At 44.8% G+C, this 17,170-nt stretch overlaps 1 protein-coding gene and 1 long non-coding RNA gene across 7 annotated transcripts in view; one reads left to right on the top strand and one right to left on the bottom strand.

Moving 5' to 3' along the window:
• LOC100386657 (uncharacterized) overlaps positions 1 to 7,893 on the bottom strand; it is a 118,253-nt gene extending 110,360 nt beyond the window's left edge. For all 4 annotated transcript variants that reach the window (XM_078354910.1, XM_078354908.1, XM_078354911.1 and 1 more), the window contains exon 1: positions 7,751 to 7,893. The gene's annotated coding sequence lies outside the window, so the exon portion shown is untranslated. The remainder of the gene's footprint in view (positions 1 to 7,750) is intronic.
• A 210-nt stretch (positions 7,894 to 8,103) lies between these two features.
• Positions 8,104 to 17,170, top strand: part of LOC144579999 (uncharacterized) — a 125,676-nt gene continuing 116,609 nt past the window's right edge. For 2 of the 3 annotated variants that reach the window (XR_013528810.1, XR_013528811.1), the window contains exons 1-2: positions 8,104 to 8,269; positions 16,347 to 16,397. This is a non-coding gene — a long non-coding RNA (uncharacterized LOC144579999). The remainder of the gene's footprint in view (positions 8,270 to 16,346; positions 16,398 to 17,170) is intronic. The other variant, XR_013528812.1, reaches the window with a different exon arrangement.

Raw genomic sequence — 17,170 nt, 5'->3', positions numbered from 1 at the left:
CAAATCATTTTATGAGACCAACATCATCCTGATACCAAAACCCGGCAGAGACCCAACGAGAAAAGAAAACTTCAGGCCAATATCCATGATGAACATAGATGCAAAAATCTTCAATAAAATATTGGCAAGCCAATTGCAACAGCAAATCAAAAAACTTATTCATCATGATCAAGTAGGATTCATCCCAGGGATGCAAGGCTGGTTCAACATACGCAAGTCTATCAATGTAATTCACCACATAAACAGAACCAAAAACAAAAACCACATGATTATCTCAATTGACGCAGAGAAGGCATTTGACAAAATTCAACAGCCCTTTATGCTAAAAACCCTCAATAAACTCGGTATCGATGGAACGTATCTCAAAGTAATAAAAGCTATTTACGACAAACCAACAGCCAACATCATACTGAATGGGCAAAAACTGGAAGCATTCCCTTTGAATTCTGGCACTAGACAAGGATGCCCTCTCTTACCACTCCTATTCAATATAGTACTGGAAGTTCTAGCCAGAGCAATCAGGCAAGAAAAAGAAATAAAGGGTATTCAAATAGGAAAGGTGGAAGCCAAATTGTCTCTATTTGCAGACGACATGATAGTATACCTAGAAGACCCCATTGCCTCTGCCCAAAAACTCCTGAAACTGATAAGCAACTTCAGCAAAGTCTCAGGATATAAAAACAATGTGCAAAAATCACAAGCATTCGTCTACACCAATAACAGACTTAAAGAAAGCCAAATCAAGAGCGAACTGCCATTCACAATTGCTACAAAAAGAATAAAATACCTTGGAATACAACTCACAAGGAACGTAAGAGACCTCTTCAAGGAGAACTACAAACCACTGCTCAACGAAATCAGAGAGGACACAAACAGATGGAGAAACATTCCATGTTCATGGTTAGGAAGAATTAATATCGTGAAAATGGCTATACTGCCCAAAGTAATTTACAGAATCAACGCTATCCCCATCAAGCTACCATTGACTTTCTTCACAGAACTGGAAAAAACCACCATGAACTTCATATGGAACCAAAAGAGGGCCCGCATAGCCAAGTCAATTCTAAGCAAAAAGAACACAGCGGGGGGCACCACACTACCGGATTTCAAACTATACTACAAGGCTACAGTAATCAAAACAGCATGGTACTGGTACCAAAACAGAGATATAGACCAATGGAACAAAACAGAGGCACCGGAGGCAACACAACATACATACAACTATACAATCTTTGATAAACCTGACAAAAACAAGCAATGGGGAAAGGATTCCCTGTTTAACAAATGGTGTTGGGAAAACTGGCTAGCCATGTGCAGAAAGCAGAAACTGGACCCCTTCCTGACACCTTACACTAAAATTAACTCCAGATGGATTAAAGACTTAAACATAAGACCTGGCACCATAAAAACCCTAGAAGGAAATCTAGGCAAAACTATCCAGGACATAGGAGTAGGCAAGGACTTCATGAACAAAACACCAAAAGCATTGGCAACAAAAGCCAAAATAGACAAATGGGACCTAATTAAACTCCACAGCTTCTGCACGGCAAAAGAAACAGTTACTAGAGTGGATCGGCAACCAACAGAATGGGAAAAAATTTTCTCAGTCTACCCATCTGACAAAGGGCTGATATCCAGAATTTACAAAGAACTCAAACAGATTTACAGGAAAAAAACAAACAAGCCCATTCAAAAGTGGGCAAAGGATATGAACAGATACTTTACGAAAGAAGACATATATGAGGCCAACAATCATATGAAAAAATGCTCATCGTCACTGGTCATCAGAGAGATGCAAATCAAAACCACATTGAGATACCATCTCACGCTAGTTAGAATGGCGATCATTAAAAAATCTGGAGACAACAGATGCTGGAGAGGATGTGGACAAAAAGGAACACTTTTACACTGTTGGTGGGAGTGTAAATTAGTTCAACCATTGTGGAAGACAGTGTGGCGATTCCTCAAGGTCTTAGAAATAGAAATTCCATTTGACCCAGCAATCCCATTACTGGGTATATATCCAAAAGTCTGTAAATCGTTCTACTATAAGGATACATGTACACGAATGTTCATTGCAGCACCGTTTACAATAGCAAAGACCTGGAATCAACCCAAATGCCCATTGATAATAGACTGGATTGGAAAAATGTGGCACATATATACCATGGAATATTATGCAGCAATCAGAAATGATGAGTTTGTGTCGTTTGTAGGGACATGGATGAATCTGGAGAACATCATCCTCAGCAAACTGACACAAGAACAGAAAATGAAACACCGCATATTCTCACTCATAGGTGGGTGATGAAAAATGAGAACACATGGACACAGAAAGGGGAGTACTAAACACTGGGGTCTATTGGGGGGAAAAGGGGAGGGCCAGTGGGAGGGGGAGGTGGGGAGGGATAGCCTGGGGAGAAATGCCAAATGTGGGTGAAGGGGAGAAGAAAAGCAAAGCACACTGCCATGTGTGTACCTACGCAACTGTCTTGCATGCTCTGCTCATGTACCCCAAAACCTAAAATCCAATAAAAATTAAAAAAAAAAAATTAGCTGGGCATGGTGGCACACACCTGTAGTCCCAGCTACTTGGGAGGCTGAGGCAGGAGCATTGCTTGAATCTGGAAGGCGGAGATCACAGTGAGCCGAGCTCGAGCCATTGCACTCCAGCCTGGCACCTGGCAACAAAGCTAGACTCTGTCTCAAAAAAAAAAAGGAAATAAAAATCTATTTTATTTAAAGAAAGCAAGCCCCTCTAAATTATCAAGCCCAATGAAGGAAAGGAATAAGAATGCAGTCATGTCCCACTCCCCCTCCAGACCACTGAGCTAAATTATCATTTCTTGCAGCGCTTGCTATGTGAATCCCAGACTGACATAAAAAGTAGTTATGAAAGAACCTAACAATGCTACATGCTGTATACCATAACTCATAACCTACAGTTCAACCATTTAGAGTATACCACTAGTCAGCACTATTTCTGTGAACCAATCAACAAAAATTTCTGACAAACAACTTCGTATTGTCTCACTCTTTTTGTCTTTAAAAACCTGCATGTACCAAAGATCAAATTGGGCTTATATCCAGGTTACTTCCAGGCACCTGTCATCACTTTGTCTAAAATAAACCCTCTAAAATTCTATTTTATGCTTTATTTTCTTTCTTTGGGTTAACAAATGTATAAAGCATTAGCACTTGGGGATAAAACTAAAAATAACATTGCCCACATCAAAAAATTAAATTAAAACAACTCAAATCCTAAATGGGTTAAACAGTAAGCCAAGGGAGTGAGCTAAGGCCTAAACAGAAACATATGTGCAACAGACTGAGGCAAAGAAACAACAACAAAAACCTCTTCAGCATAATATTAATGAAATGTTAAAGATAACATTAAGTTACTGAAAACTCAAAAAAGGTAAAAGCAAGCAAATCCCTGCTTATGATAAATAGTTAAGCAACAAAAAAATGTGAGAACTGTGGTCACAGTCACCTTTGGGTACAGAAGGTAGATGAGATCAGGAAAACACCAGAACTGCAGCAGCCCTGTTTATTCCCCTAGTGATTCTATAAAAGGTTACATTCTTATTTAAACTCAAAACAATCAATTTATTCCAAGGTTTATCTTTGCTTTTTCACATATCACACAATCCACGCAGATTTTCAACCAATGAAATAAAAATCTTCCACTCTAATCATAAAATAAAATGTTTAAATACTTGGACACATTGGAATTATATGGCAGCAAGATTTTATTTTTGTAAAAAAGGAAATGTGAATACAAGAGCTCAGGGAAGCAGCCTCTTGTATTCACATTTCAGAAGAAACCACAGAATAGGTTAAACATGTTTCCGAGCTTGACGTCCATTCTCGCTGTGAAGGCAGCCCAGGGCGGCTCACTCCTAGATGCTGAGTGGCGAAAAACTGAGCGGCTGGGAAATGAAATGCTGGGAGCTCCACACTCCCTACCTTCCCCTTCTCACAGCGTGAAAATGCTCTCTCCTTCAGGATATTAGTTCTAAGCAGCGACATAACTCATCTGGAGTCAGTTTAATGTGCTAACCTTTGATGTTTTTTTTCTGAAAATACTTCTGGCAGCAAATGAGTGGAGCTTGCTGAACGAAAACCAATTTTCCAACAATCTGCCCAGCAGTTCAATTCTATTATCACCCAGAGTTAGCACAGACCACACAAGTTCAGAGCTCAGTCCCACAAACTGCCCCAACTACAGATGTTAGTCTGGGGGACCACCTATACTTCTGAGCAACTATCTTTAAATCAGGGGCTCCTGTAACCCCTCCAGTCCAGTAACTTGTTAGAACTACACACAGTACTTACTTAGTAAAACATTTTACTTGTTTGCCAGCTGATTATGAAGGACACAACTCAGGAACAGCAAGATGAAAGAGACGCATAAACCAAGGGAGAGTGGTGGAGGAAGATGGGACAAGTAAGTGACCCTGGTAGAAAGGCGTAAAGGAAATCCCCCATCATTTGTGTTCAGAAAGAGCAACTTACTGAAAAACACACCCTTCCCATTATGATGCAGATGATGCTCCCTTATTTACCTATGACAAAACCAGACACAGACACTGCAAATTGTTTTTTTGCCTTATGAACAATTAGCTGAACAGTTTTTTCTTCATTGGTCAGAAGAAAACACTTATTAATCAAACTTTGCTTAAGTTTCTCTCCTTATCTCAGGATCCTGGACTCTGACTCACCTTAGCCTGAATCAAAATACAACCCCTCTTTCTAGAACAGGCTGACTTCAGGGCAACATATTCTGATTTCAAAGCTGATATTGCCACCCTCCATCCTGGCCTCTCCCTCCCATCTTCTTTTTAATCTTGTTTGCTTCTCTCTAGGGGAAAAAAAAAACGCTTTTCTACCCAAACTTTGTGATGCTGCCAGATCTCATACTTGGTTCTTTTTTCCTACTGTAATACTCCCTTAGAATAGTTACTTCTTTCTAGCCTTAACTTAAAATTATTTTATTTGGCATTATCTAGAAATAGCCCAGGACAATGACGATTACACCCTGAGAAAAGGCATCACACTCACTACCTCCATCCTAAATCTCACCAGTTTCCCCATGGATCCCAATTTTTCCAGGACTCTGCATAAAAAGCTCCTTCCATGATTGACATAAACATATTGAAATCCTTGCAGTAAAGACTTCCTGGGAAAAATGAATTTGGTTTTCAATGACCACCTTTTGCAGAATTAGGATGGATGTTTGCTTGGATTCTCTAACCTCATGTCTCTGCTTTCAAGTCAAAAATATTCACTTGGTTGTAATGAAAAAAATACTGCTTGCAATGGTGGCTCACACCTGTAATCCCAACACCTTGGGAAGCCAAGGTCAAGAGATTGAGACCACCCTGGTCAACACGTTGAAACCCCATCTCTACTAAAAATACAAAGAGTAGCTGGGCTTGTTGGCACCTGCCTGTAGTCCCAGCTACTTGGGAGGCTGAGGCAGGAGAATCACTCAAACCCAAGAGGTGGAGATTGCAGTGAGCTAGGATTGCACCACTGCACTCCAGTCTGGTGACAGAGCAAGACTCCATCTCAAAAAAAAAAAAAAAACCTAGTAATAAGTAAATCCAGCAAAAGTACTCAAACTCAGTATTTGTTACAGAAGGGCAAGAAATTGTAATGCACTTATATTTTATACCTCAACAAAAAAACAAAAGTACTTATCTTTTTCCAGGCAATAAACATATCATTTAATTATTATTTTTATAACAAATCATATAGTAAACAATTAATATGTGAAACTTCTAGCAGTTGTCAAGTTTCATTCCAAATTTAGCATTAAACTGAAACCCAGATAACAGAACTGAGGTACCCACTGTCAAAAATTCTCTACCCTTGCACAAAAAACTGATGCTTTCTAAAACGTTTGTAATTCATGTGTTAATTTATTTTTTTTTCAGAAATGTATTTATTTGTCCTCAGCCATAATGAGAAACATTTTTTCTATTTTTTTTCTCAGATAGCATTTCCAAAGCTAAGCCCTTGGGATTCTGTTTGAAATCACGCTAAAATAGAACAGACCTCAGAATCTGTCCACATTCTTTCTGCAAAATAAAAATGGTAAATAATTTTTTTTTTTTGAAACAGAGTTCTATTCTGTCACCCGGGCTGGAGTGTAGTGGTGCTATCTTGACTCATAGCAAACTCCTCCTCCCGGGTTCAAGCAATTCTCTTGCCTCAGCCTCCAGAGTAGCTGGAATTTCAGGTGCAGGCCACCACATCTGGCTAATTTTTTTGTATTTTTAGTAGAGATGGGTTTTGGCCATGTTGGCCAGGCTGGTCTTGAATTCCTAACCTCAGGTGATCTGCCCTCCTTGGCCTCCCAAAGTGCTGGGGTTACAGGTGTGAGCAACCTGTGACTGGCTAAAAATTTTTAACCAATGGAATATAAAAGGAGATATTTTCTCTGAAATCTATCCCTTTCCTTCCTCTTAGCAAACATTTGTGTCTTTTGTCTTTCAAGCTCTAATGATAAACTACATTATACAGTTAATAAAATCTGTAGTAAGTATAAAATATATTTAAGGTGACAAACACAAGGAGAGGTGGTACTGACCAGGACACAGGCATATTGGACTTGTGTGTCAATCATTTGATAGATTCTCCCACCCCCATCCTGCTAAGGTAATTAATCACCTCCCTCAGAAGCCACTGTCCTTACTCCCTGTGCCTGATGAGTATTTTGCTTTGCAAGTTCACACACTACCTCATTAGGGTGGGTTTTCCTTGCACTTTGGGATAGTTATTCCTTCACAAGCTTGAGAGAAACCAGAGGATAAGATCCAGCCCAGGCAACATAGCAAAGTCTGTCTCTACAAGAAATACAAAACTTAGCTGGGAGTGGTGGTGCACGCCTGTAGTCCCACCTACTTGGGATGGGAAACGATCCCAAGGTGAAACGATCACCTAGGCCCGGGAGTTGGGGGCTGTAGTGAACCTTGAAAGTGCCACTGCACTCCTGCGTGGGCGGCAGAGTGAGACATCATCTCAAAATAATATCAGTGATTTAATTTTTAAGAAAAGAAAGAGGGCCGGGAGCGGTAGCTCACGCCTGTAATCCCAGCACTTTGGGAGGCCGAGGCGGGTGGATCACGAGGTCAAGAGATAGAGACCATCCTGGTCAACATGGTGAGACCCCGTCTCTACTAAAATTACAAAAAATTAGCTGGGCATGTGGCGCGTGCCTGTAGTCCCAGCTACTCAGGAGGCTGAGGCAGGAGAATTGCCTGAACCCAGGAGGCGGAGGTTGCGGTGAGCCGAGATCGTGCCATTGCACTCCAGCCTGGGTAAGAAGAGCAAAACTCCGTCTCAAATAAATAATGAGGAGAAGGAAGGAACTGGGGGCGCCCGGGCCCACTACTTTTTTCAAGAAAAAACTCCGGACCCCAAGTGGGGATTCCTTCCCCTTATTCCCTCCAATCATGCCCGCACAATCTGAAGGAGACTCGAGGTTGCGCACAGAGACGCCCACAAAGGGCTCTAGGCTGGGGAGCAATTCACGCTCATGGACGGGGCAAGACGCTAGGGATCTGGCTGCTGGCTGAGTCCCTAATCTGCGATGGAGGGAACGGAGGGCCGAGCTGTGCCGGAGCAATCCTGGGTCTGCAAACTCGAGCTGACCACGAAGACCAGATCCCACCGCAGCCGGTTCCCGCAGGATTCAAACAGCCTCTTCCCCGTTTTGCGGACTCCAACCCCTCGCACTCACCATTTTCCAGCCTCTGGATGTTTCGGCGTCCTCCTTAGGGATCTCCCAGTACTCGCAGGTCACAGGATAACGGGGGCTGTTGTAGACTCACCTAGGAGCTCTTGGAGCAGAGGACACGAAACAATGGAGACAGGAACTGAACCCAGAGCCTGGTCGCTAGGAGACAAAGACCCGTCCAGCTTGTAGAGGCCGCCTCTTCCCCTCTGGCTGCGCTTCTGATTGGACAGTTTTTACACACCACTGATTGGCTAGAGCTCCATTCCCCACCCCTTCAGGCCCTGAGTGACAGGAGATGTAACCAGACCCTGGGCTGAATGAGGTGAGAGTGGCAGGTTTTTGGCTGCAGTGTTTTCAGACGGAGATTCCTTCCAGTCATTGGACCTGGCCTGGCTGAGGGACATTTGCATTTAATTTGGCGCTACCGGGAGCTCGCCTTCTACTACCACGCGCGGCTGGATGACCGCCCAACAGTGCGCCCGCGCTTGCAGGAAGGCTGGTGCTGCTCGTCAGCGACCCCAGGTAGTATGGGCTGGAGGAGGTAGAGCCATGACGGAGGGGACCCGGGTACTGGCCGAACGAATAGGTGGGGGTAGAAGACACTTTGAGAAGGTATTTCTCCCTCCTCCTGGAAGCCTAGACGTCACTCCAGGGTCTGGGGTCCCAGGTGGACAGTGGAACACTGGCCTGACTGGCTGATGCACACTGCCTCGGACATTCCTGCTGGAGCCCCAGCCCCTGACACTGACCTAGGACATTGAAGCTTCTGCCTAGCCTTTCAGGAGGGAGCATTGAGCCTTCCAGCTCTACTGTGTGACTTTGAGGCTGTCACTCCCCTCTTGGGGCACCGGTGACCAGTCTTCAGTGGGAAGCACTACGCCATCTTGGAAGGCTCCCGTGGGCAACCAGAAGGTATCACATACAGAGGGGCACAGAGGGGACGGGAGAGAAGCTCTTGGGCACCTTTTCTTTGCCCAGGATATTCTTCCAGCCACATCTTTGTCCAACCCATGCCCCCTCCGTGGTGCACTTTTCAGTCTCTTCTCGGCAGCTCCGATCCACTTAGAATTGCAGCCTCTTTCAGGAAGTCTTCTCGAACTTCCTCCTTCCCAGCCTGAGAGCACCTAGCCCTCTTTGAGGCCCCCACAAGCCCTTTGTGCAGTGAGCAGCCCTGACTGGGGATGCAACCTTTACTGCCCAAACTCTCAAATGACTAAGGGTGGCAATATGGTCATCCCAGCGCCTTCTCAGCTCTCCAACTGTGCCCCATCTTCACCTCCAAATACCTTCTCAGGAGGGACTCGTGCCCACCCCTTGGGCGGCTTCCTGCTTCCCCTTACATCCAGATGCCTCGCCGCCTGCATAGGGTCTTGAGGCATTGAGGGAGGCGGTCTAAAGGGCTCTGGCTAAGCAGCTGCAGATCTGGGAGTGGGGAACTGGGCTAAGGCGTGGGAAGTCATCGTGGGCATTGCAGGGGGGTGTGTTATAGAAATTTCAGGTAGAGACTTAAAGGGCAGTATGTCGGGCCTCTGTCTCACCTCTGAACTGCAGCCATGTCACCTCGGGTCCATTTTGTAAACCCTGGGGAGGGTCTTTTGGGAGGGGGCGGGGGTTATGGAGGTCCTTGAGGGCCTTGTTCAGACCCCAAGCACCCCAGATGCACAGGCACTGGAGCCTGAGAAGAAATAATGTTTTAATTAAGAGTCTGTTGGCCAGAGGGCCCGGGGCATGGACAGGTGAATACTGAATTTCCACCACGGGGACAGCCATGCCCAAATAATGCACTTGCTTATCTCCTAGTCAGCACCAGGTCTGCCAGGCTCCCTCTGGCCTTCCCTCAGAGCATCTGCTGAACTGCAGAAATCTACCTTCCAACTTCCACTTGGTTGAGGGGAGGGAGAGATGGAGGGGAAGACAGAGAGGGACCCCCCCCCACTTCACTCCTGCAGGCAGACCTGCTGGAGCTGCTATGCAGCATGACTTGAGTCTCGCCTTCCCCAAGGTGTGCCTGAAAGGGAGTCTTTCTGTTCCCACCTCCTTCCTATAGGTGCCTAGCCCAGGACCGTGTCCCCAAACACCCCACTGTGGGCCCAAGGGACTCCTCCTAGAGCAGAGTCTTCTAGCCCCTATTCTTCAATAGGTAAACTGAGGCCCAAGGAGGTTGTCAGGGACACAGAGCAGGGATAGGCAGCCCAAATCCCTGCAAATGGGTAGCTTGGGCCTCTGCCAACAGCAGGGTCACACGCTTATGTCTTGAGTCTGGGTCCCCTCCACCACATTCCCCTGTGAATATTTGAGGACCTGCCTCTGCCAGGGTTCGGCAAGAAAATGGGGAATTTTATAATCACCCAAATTCCATTCCTTGGCCTCTTCTCCATGCTAGCACCTGTGCACATCTTTGGGGAGCCCTGTCTCACTCAAAATTGGTAGTTTTGCTGCTCAGAGGCCGGGATTACAGACAGCTCTTTTCACAAATAGCTTTTGGCTTGCCACAAGCTAGTGCCACAGCAGCCTCTGAACTGATGGGTCCTAGCCCATGCGGGAGCTGGTAGAGGAATGGGCAAGGTTTCAGGCTTCTCAACTCTAGGTGAAGGTGAGAGAAAGCATTTTCAGGGCGATTTGACACTTAACAAACAGTAGGCAAATCGCATCCATACTCCTTCCTCTCTTTCTACTCCATCTCTTCTTCCTTCCTCCTTTCCTTTCCCCATTTCTTTCCCTCTCACTCCCTATCTTCTATTTTTTTCTCTTTTTTCCTTCATATCATTTGTTGAAGGCCTCCCTGGCCTGAGATGAACATAAGCAGAAAAAGTAGCTTCCAGCAGCCCATTCTTCAGACTGGGAGACTCAGGCCCAGGCCTGTAGTCCCACAGCCACACCGTGAAAGCATCCCCAACAGAGTGTCATTGTGCACCAAACAGCATGGTCCCTGTGACCCAAAGAGGAGAGATGACAGTCGTTGAAGTAGTCAGAGATGCTTTGAGGAGGCTCCAGGCCTGACAGGCTTGACAGGGCCAAGTGGAACTATTGTATTTCTTGGCCTTGAATGACAGGCAGCTCATCTTGTATCTGGAGAAGGCTCACACTGATGCTTCCTGCTCTTCCAATCTGTCTCTCTCCTGCTCCTCCACCCACACATCCCTGCATTCTGGCCACAGTCCCTCCACTTGGTGTGCATGTCCCACCTTCTCTGTTTGACAAGCTCCTGTTCATCCTTCAAAGCCCTGGCTTCAATGCCCTCTTCTTTGTGCAGCCATTTCTGATCTTTCAAAAAGAATCTACATCCCTTGGGGCTCCTGCTGCTTCCAGCCTCACCTCTGGCTCACCCAGGGTCCACCAAACTGGGAGGTCTATGTCTTCTTCTATCAGTCAGAGTCATTACTACCTTTGGGGCCCCAGGATCACCCAACTTGGGACTAGATACACAGATTTTTTTGAGAGTGTACTGAATAAAAGACTAAGTGTTTGAAAACAAAATGAGAAAAATTAAAAATTAAAAATAAATAAAAGTAAAAAGGAAGCAATCTTCTAAGGCAGCAGTATTCACTATAAATAAAACATGAGTCACGCATGTCATTTAAAATTTTCTAGGCTGGGCACAGGTAGAAAGTAAATAGTTCCTCTTCAAAGATTTCCTTCTTATTAAAGAATATATAATAAATCTTATAAACAGTAGTTTCCTTTAAAGACTAGCTTCCTTCAAAGCCTTCTTGCATTTTGCTAACAACTCCTTGTTAAGCCCTATCCCGTGTAGCTGTTAGATATAAGGGAATAAGTGCACTCTTTGTCCTTGTACCTTAACCAGGATACTTGTGCTGGACATACTAACTCTCAGCCTGTGCCCCTTCCTTATTTGGAAATGTTATTACTTTTCTGAATCCTTTTGCAAGTAACTTTCTCTTTTCCTTTGATTCTCTGTTGCCTTTACCTATTTACAAAAGTTTTATGTTGTTAGCCAATTGGGTTTATCTTAGACTGTGAGGTCCAGCTCCAACCAATGGAGGTAGGACAGAGCAGTAAGACCCCAATGTGTAAGGGATAAATATTCCTGCCTTTCTTTGTTCAGTGTGCTCTCATGGCAAGATTGCTGACAAACAGCACCCTTTCTGCAGAAAGTAAAATTGCCTTGGTGATAAAACTTTTTGTCTGAATAATAATTTTTCTTTGTGGCACCAAGGAACAAGCACTTTGTTTCTAACAACACGGTGCTTCATGCCTGTGATTCCAGCACTTTGAGAGGTCAAGATGAGTAGATCACAAAGTCAGGCGTTCAAGACCAGCCAGGCCAACATGGTGAAACCCCATCTCTACCAAAAATACCAAAATTAGCAGGGTGTGGTGGCACACACCTGCAATCCCAGCTTCTCAGGAGACTGAGGCAGGAGTATTGTTTGAACCTGAGAGGTAGAGGTTGCAGTGGGCTGAATTCACATCACTGCACTCCAGCCTGGATGACAGGGCAAGACTCCATCTCAAAAAATAAAAATGAAAATAAAATAAAGTTTTCTAGGAGCTACATAAAACTAACAAAAGAGAAATATATAAAATTGATAGGAATAATTTATCCCAATATAACCAAAATATTATTTTAATATGTAGTCAATATAAAATTATTAGTTAAGTAATTTTGGTACTCTGTCTTCGAAATTCACACTATATTTTAAGCTTCCAGTACTTTGGTTCAGAATAACCGTATCCCAGGTACTCAGTCACTCTGGGGAGGCCTAAATACCCTGACCTTAGTAAGGTAAAGGACCTGAACCCCTTTTTTACCAGATGTGAGTAAACACCCCCTCTCTATTAGTATCTCTCTTTTAAGGCCCAAGGGTGGAAAAGGTTGTGCCCCAAGATAGAGCAGAATGCTGCCAGCAGAAAGTGTCCACAGGTGTCCACCTGCGACTTAGTGGGTACCTGTTCACTTTCTAGAAAGCAGACAGTGAACATAGAATAATGGAGCTCCAGTGAGAGAAAAACACCATGTCTTTAGATCTATTCACAGCTTTGCCCTTCACAATTTAGATGTGGAGAAAATATATTAAAGGCAAAATTCTTATTTTGTAATTTAGTTTTGACCCTAATCATCAGGCTGTGGTTGTATTTCCTCCTGTGAAGAACTTTATCCATTTAAGCACCCATTACATGCATACATGTCTGCATGTATTTCTGGATAGCTCAACAACATCTAACAAAAGATATGACTTTAACTAAGGGATAAAGAAAATTAGTACCTCTGCAGTGCCTGTTTGTCAGGTAACTTGCCATCAAACTGTCCTTGAATGACAGGAGATGCAGTCAGACACTGGGGAGAATGAGGTGAATGTGGCAGGTTTTTTTCTGTGGCCTTTCAGAATTACCACGCTTTCCTTGAATCCTGGCACTGTCTCTGTAATGGGTGTATGTGTTAATTATCTATCAACTGTACAACAAACCACCCCAAACTTACTAGTTCATGATTAAGTTGGTCCGCTATTTTGGCTTGGTTCAGCTAGACTCCATCAGGTATGTGTAGGCAGTCATTAGTTGATGAGGTGGCTCTGTTTTTGTGAGGGAGCTGGCTGTCAAGAAGACAACACACTGAGCATAATCTGGAGGCTGGGAGATGGTAAGGCCAAATGTTTGGAGAGGCAGGCAGGCATGAGGTTTAAAGAAATACTACGCCACAGTGTGTGTGTATGTGTGTGTGTGTGTTTCAGTAGAAAAATATCAGCAATGCCAGGCACAGTGGTTCATGCCTATAATCCCAGCACTTTGGGAGGCTGAGGTGGGAGGATCACCTGAGGTCTGGAGTTTGAGACCAGCCTGACCAACCTGACCAGCATGGAGAAACACCCTCTCTACTTAAAAATACAAAATTAGCCTGGCATAGTGTTGCATGCCTGTAATCCCAGCTACTCGGGAGGCTGAGGCAGGAGAATCACTTGAACCTGGGAGGCAGAGGTTGCAGTGAGCCAAGATCACACCACTACACTCCAGCCTTGGCAACAAAAGCAAAACTCCTTCCCAAAAAAAAAAAGAAAGAAAAAGAAAAAGAAAAATATCTAGTCTGGACTAATAGGAAAAGTGATTTGTTTGGTCATGGGCAGGCAGTGGGTGTGGAAACAGGAGGCCCTGGTAATGGAATGTGTTGACAGCAGCTAGGCTGTTGAACAAAGGTTACAGTAAGCTGTAGAATTAGTAGGGTACCGGATTCCATGCTGGTGCATTCTGCTTCCAAGTGGCTTCATGTAGGCTCTTGAGTGAATGTGATAGGTGGGGCTTTCTTTCTTCTCCAGACTAGTCCAGGAGGTCCCCAGGAAGCCAGGCCCCTACTGCTGCTTCTGTCTGTACTGCTCCTGCTCCTTCACAGTAAAAGGCACCCTGACTGCACTAGAGATGGGGATGAGAGACTCCAATTTCTCCAAAAAAGAAAAAATATTGAGAGTGCTTATATCTGACTCTTCCTGAGAGGCATGATGGTGAGAGCAATGACGACAGCTACATGAAACTGAGTCCTCAAGAGGCCCAGAAAGTAGGTGGGGTCTCCATCTGATATGATTAGGCTGTTTCTCCACCAAAATCTCAACTTGAATTGTATCTCCCAGAATTTCCATGTGTTGTGGGAGGGACCCAGGGGGAGGTAATTGAATCATGGGGGCAGGTCTTTCCTATGCTATTATGGTGATAGTGACTAACTCTCACAAGATCTGATGGGTTTATCAGGGGTTTCTGCTTTTGCTTCTTTCTCATTTTCTCTTGTGGAACTATAAGTCCAATTAAACCTTTTTTTTTAAATTGCCCAGTCTTGGGTTTGTCTTTATCAGCAGCATGAAAATGGATTAGTACCGGTAGAGTGGGGTGTTGCTTAAAAGATACCTGAAAATGTAGAAGTGACATTGGAACTGGGTAACAGGCCGAGGCTGGAACAGTTTGGAGGGTTCAGAAAAAGACAGGAAAATGTGGGAAACTTTAGAACTTCCTAAAGATTTGTTGAATGGCTTTGCCCAAAATGGTAATAGCAATATGGATAATAGAATCCAGGCTGAGGTGGTCTCTCAGATGGAGATGAGGAACTTGTTGGGAACTGGAGTGAAGGTGACTCTCATTATGTTTTAGCAAAGGGACTGGCATCGTTTTGCCCCTGACTTAGAGATTTGTGGAACTTTGAACTTAAGATGATTTAGGGTGTATGACAGAAGAAACTTTAAGCAGCAAAGCATTCAAGAAGTAACTTGGGTGCTGTTAAGGCATTCAGTTTTAAAAGAGAAAACATACAAATTCAGAAAATTTGCAGCCTGATGATGCAGTAGAAAAGAAAAACCCATTTTTTGTGTGTGGAAAAATTCGAGCAGGCTGCATAAATTTGCATAACTAGCAAGGAGCCTAATGTTAATCCCCAAGACCATGAATAAAATGTCTCTAGGCCATGTCAGAGGACTTCATGGCTGCTTCTTCCATCACATGACCGAGGCCCAGGAGCAAAAGTGGTTTTGTGGCCTGGGTCCAGAGTCCCTGTGTTGTGTGCAGCCTGGGGATTTGGTGCCCTGTGTCCCAGCAGCTCCAGTTATGGCTGAAAGGGGCCAATGTAAAGTTCAGGCTATGGCTTCAGGCTATGGCTTCCCAATCCTTGGCAGCTTCCATGTGGCATTGAGCCTGTGGGTGCACAGAAGTCAAAAACTGAGGTTTGGGAACCTCTGTCTAGATTTCAAAAAATGTATGGAAATGCCTGGATGACCAGGCAAAGGTTTGCCACAGGGGCAGGACCCTCATGGAGAAACTCTGCTAGGGCATTGCAGAAGGGAAAGGTGAGGTGGGAGCCCCCTCACAGAGTCCCTACTGGGGCACTGCCTAGTGGAGCTATGAGAAGAGGGCCACCATCCTCCAGACCCTAGAATGGTAGATTCACTGAGAGCTTGTACCAGGAACCTGGAAATGCCACTGACAATGCCAGCCCATGAAAGCACCTGGGAGGGAGGCTGTACCCTGCAAAGGCACGGGGTGGAGCTTCTCCAGACTATGAGAACCCGCATTTTGCATCAGCATGACCTGAATATGAGACCTGGAGTCAAAGGAGACCATTTTGGAGCATAAAATTTGACTGCCTTCCTGGATTTTGGACATGCATGGGGCCTGTAACCTTTGTTTCGATCCATTATTCCCATTTGGAATGGCTGTATTTACAAGCACCTGTACCCCCGTTATATCTAGAAAGTAACTATCTTGCTTTTGATTGTACAGGCTCATAGGCAGAAGGGACTTGCCTTGTCTCAGATGAGACTTTGGACTGTGGAATTTTGGGTTAATGATGAAATGACTTAAGACTTTGGGGGACTGTTGACAAGGTATAATTGGTTTTGAAATGTGAGGACATGAGATGTGGAGGAAGCAGGGGTGGAATGATATGCCTTGACTCTGTTGCCACCAAAATCTCAACTTAATTGTGTCTCCCAGAATTCTCACAGGTTGTGGGATGGACCCAGGGGTAGGTAATTGAATCATGAGGGCCAGTTCCTTCTCATGCTATTCTCATGATAGTGAAGAAATCTCACAAGATCTGATGGATTTATCAGGGGTTTCCACTTTTGCTTCTTCCTTATTTCTCTTGCCACCACCATATAAGAAGAGCCGTTTGCCTCTGACCATGATTCTGAGACCTCCCCAGCCAAGTGGAACTGTAAGTCCAATTAAATCTCTTTCTTTTGTAAATTGCCCAGTCTTAGGTATGTCTCTATCAGCAGCATGAGAATGAGCTAATACACCATCAAACTCTTTAGCTGCAAAGACAGTCCCAGGGAAGCCCTGCTGCATACCCAAGGTTACACACCCAGTGAGTGTTCGAGCTGAAGTGAACCTAGAATCAGAGCTTATTGGAGGTGGTGGGAGCATTGTACCAGCTGACTCACACCAGTTATTCAGGATCAGAGTGACTGGGATGTAACTGCTTGAGGACATCATAGTCTCACTGACCTTGTACTGACCCTGGCAGGTGGGGACCTCTAAATTGGCCATTCTGGAGAAGAACACACAAAAATACCAAATGTGGCAAATGCAACAAAATGGCAGTGTCCCTGTGATGGGGTGGGACTCCAGGGAGCCAAAGGACAGAGCTCCTCTCTCCCAGCTGGGGGCCTTCCTCCCCAGCCCTTCTTTCCTGTGGCCACAGTCCCTGAAATGCCTCTATAATAGAAATCAGAGAAAATACCTGGAAGAGTTGGGCTCAGAGTGGACTTGGGAAATTCTGAAGCTAGGGATCACATACCACTGTGACATGTTAAAGTCACAGAGGTAACAAGGAGGTGCTTGGTGTCCTTGGAGGCCAGCTATGAGTGAGGAGAGAGTTGACAAGAGGCACCTGAATGTCTTTGTCTTCCAAGTAGGAAATCTGGGTGGGGGGACCAGGAGACAGGGGCTTTTAAGATTTCAGGGGCTAGGCCTTGAATTGGCACC

The sequence above is a fragment of the Callithrix jacchus genome, chromosome 17, assembly GCF_049354715.1.
Source record: "Callithrix jacchus isolate 240 chromosome 17, calJac240_pri, whole genome shotgun sequence".
Lineage (NCBI taxonomy): Eukaryota > Metazoa > Chordata > Mammalia > Primates > Cebidae > Callithrix > Callithrix jacchus.
This window is presented reverse-complemented; position numbering and strand designations above follow the sequence as displayed.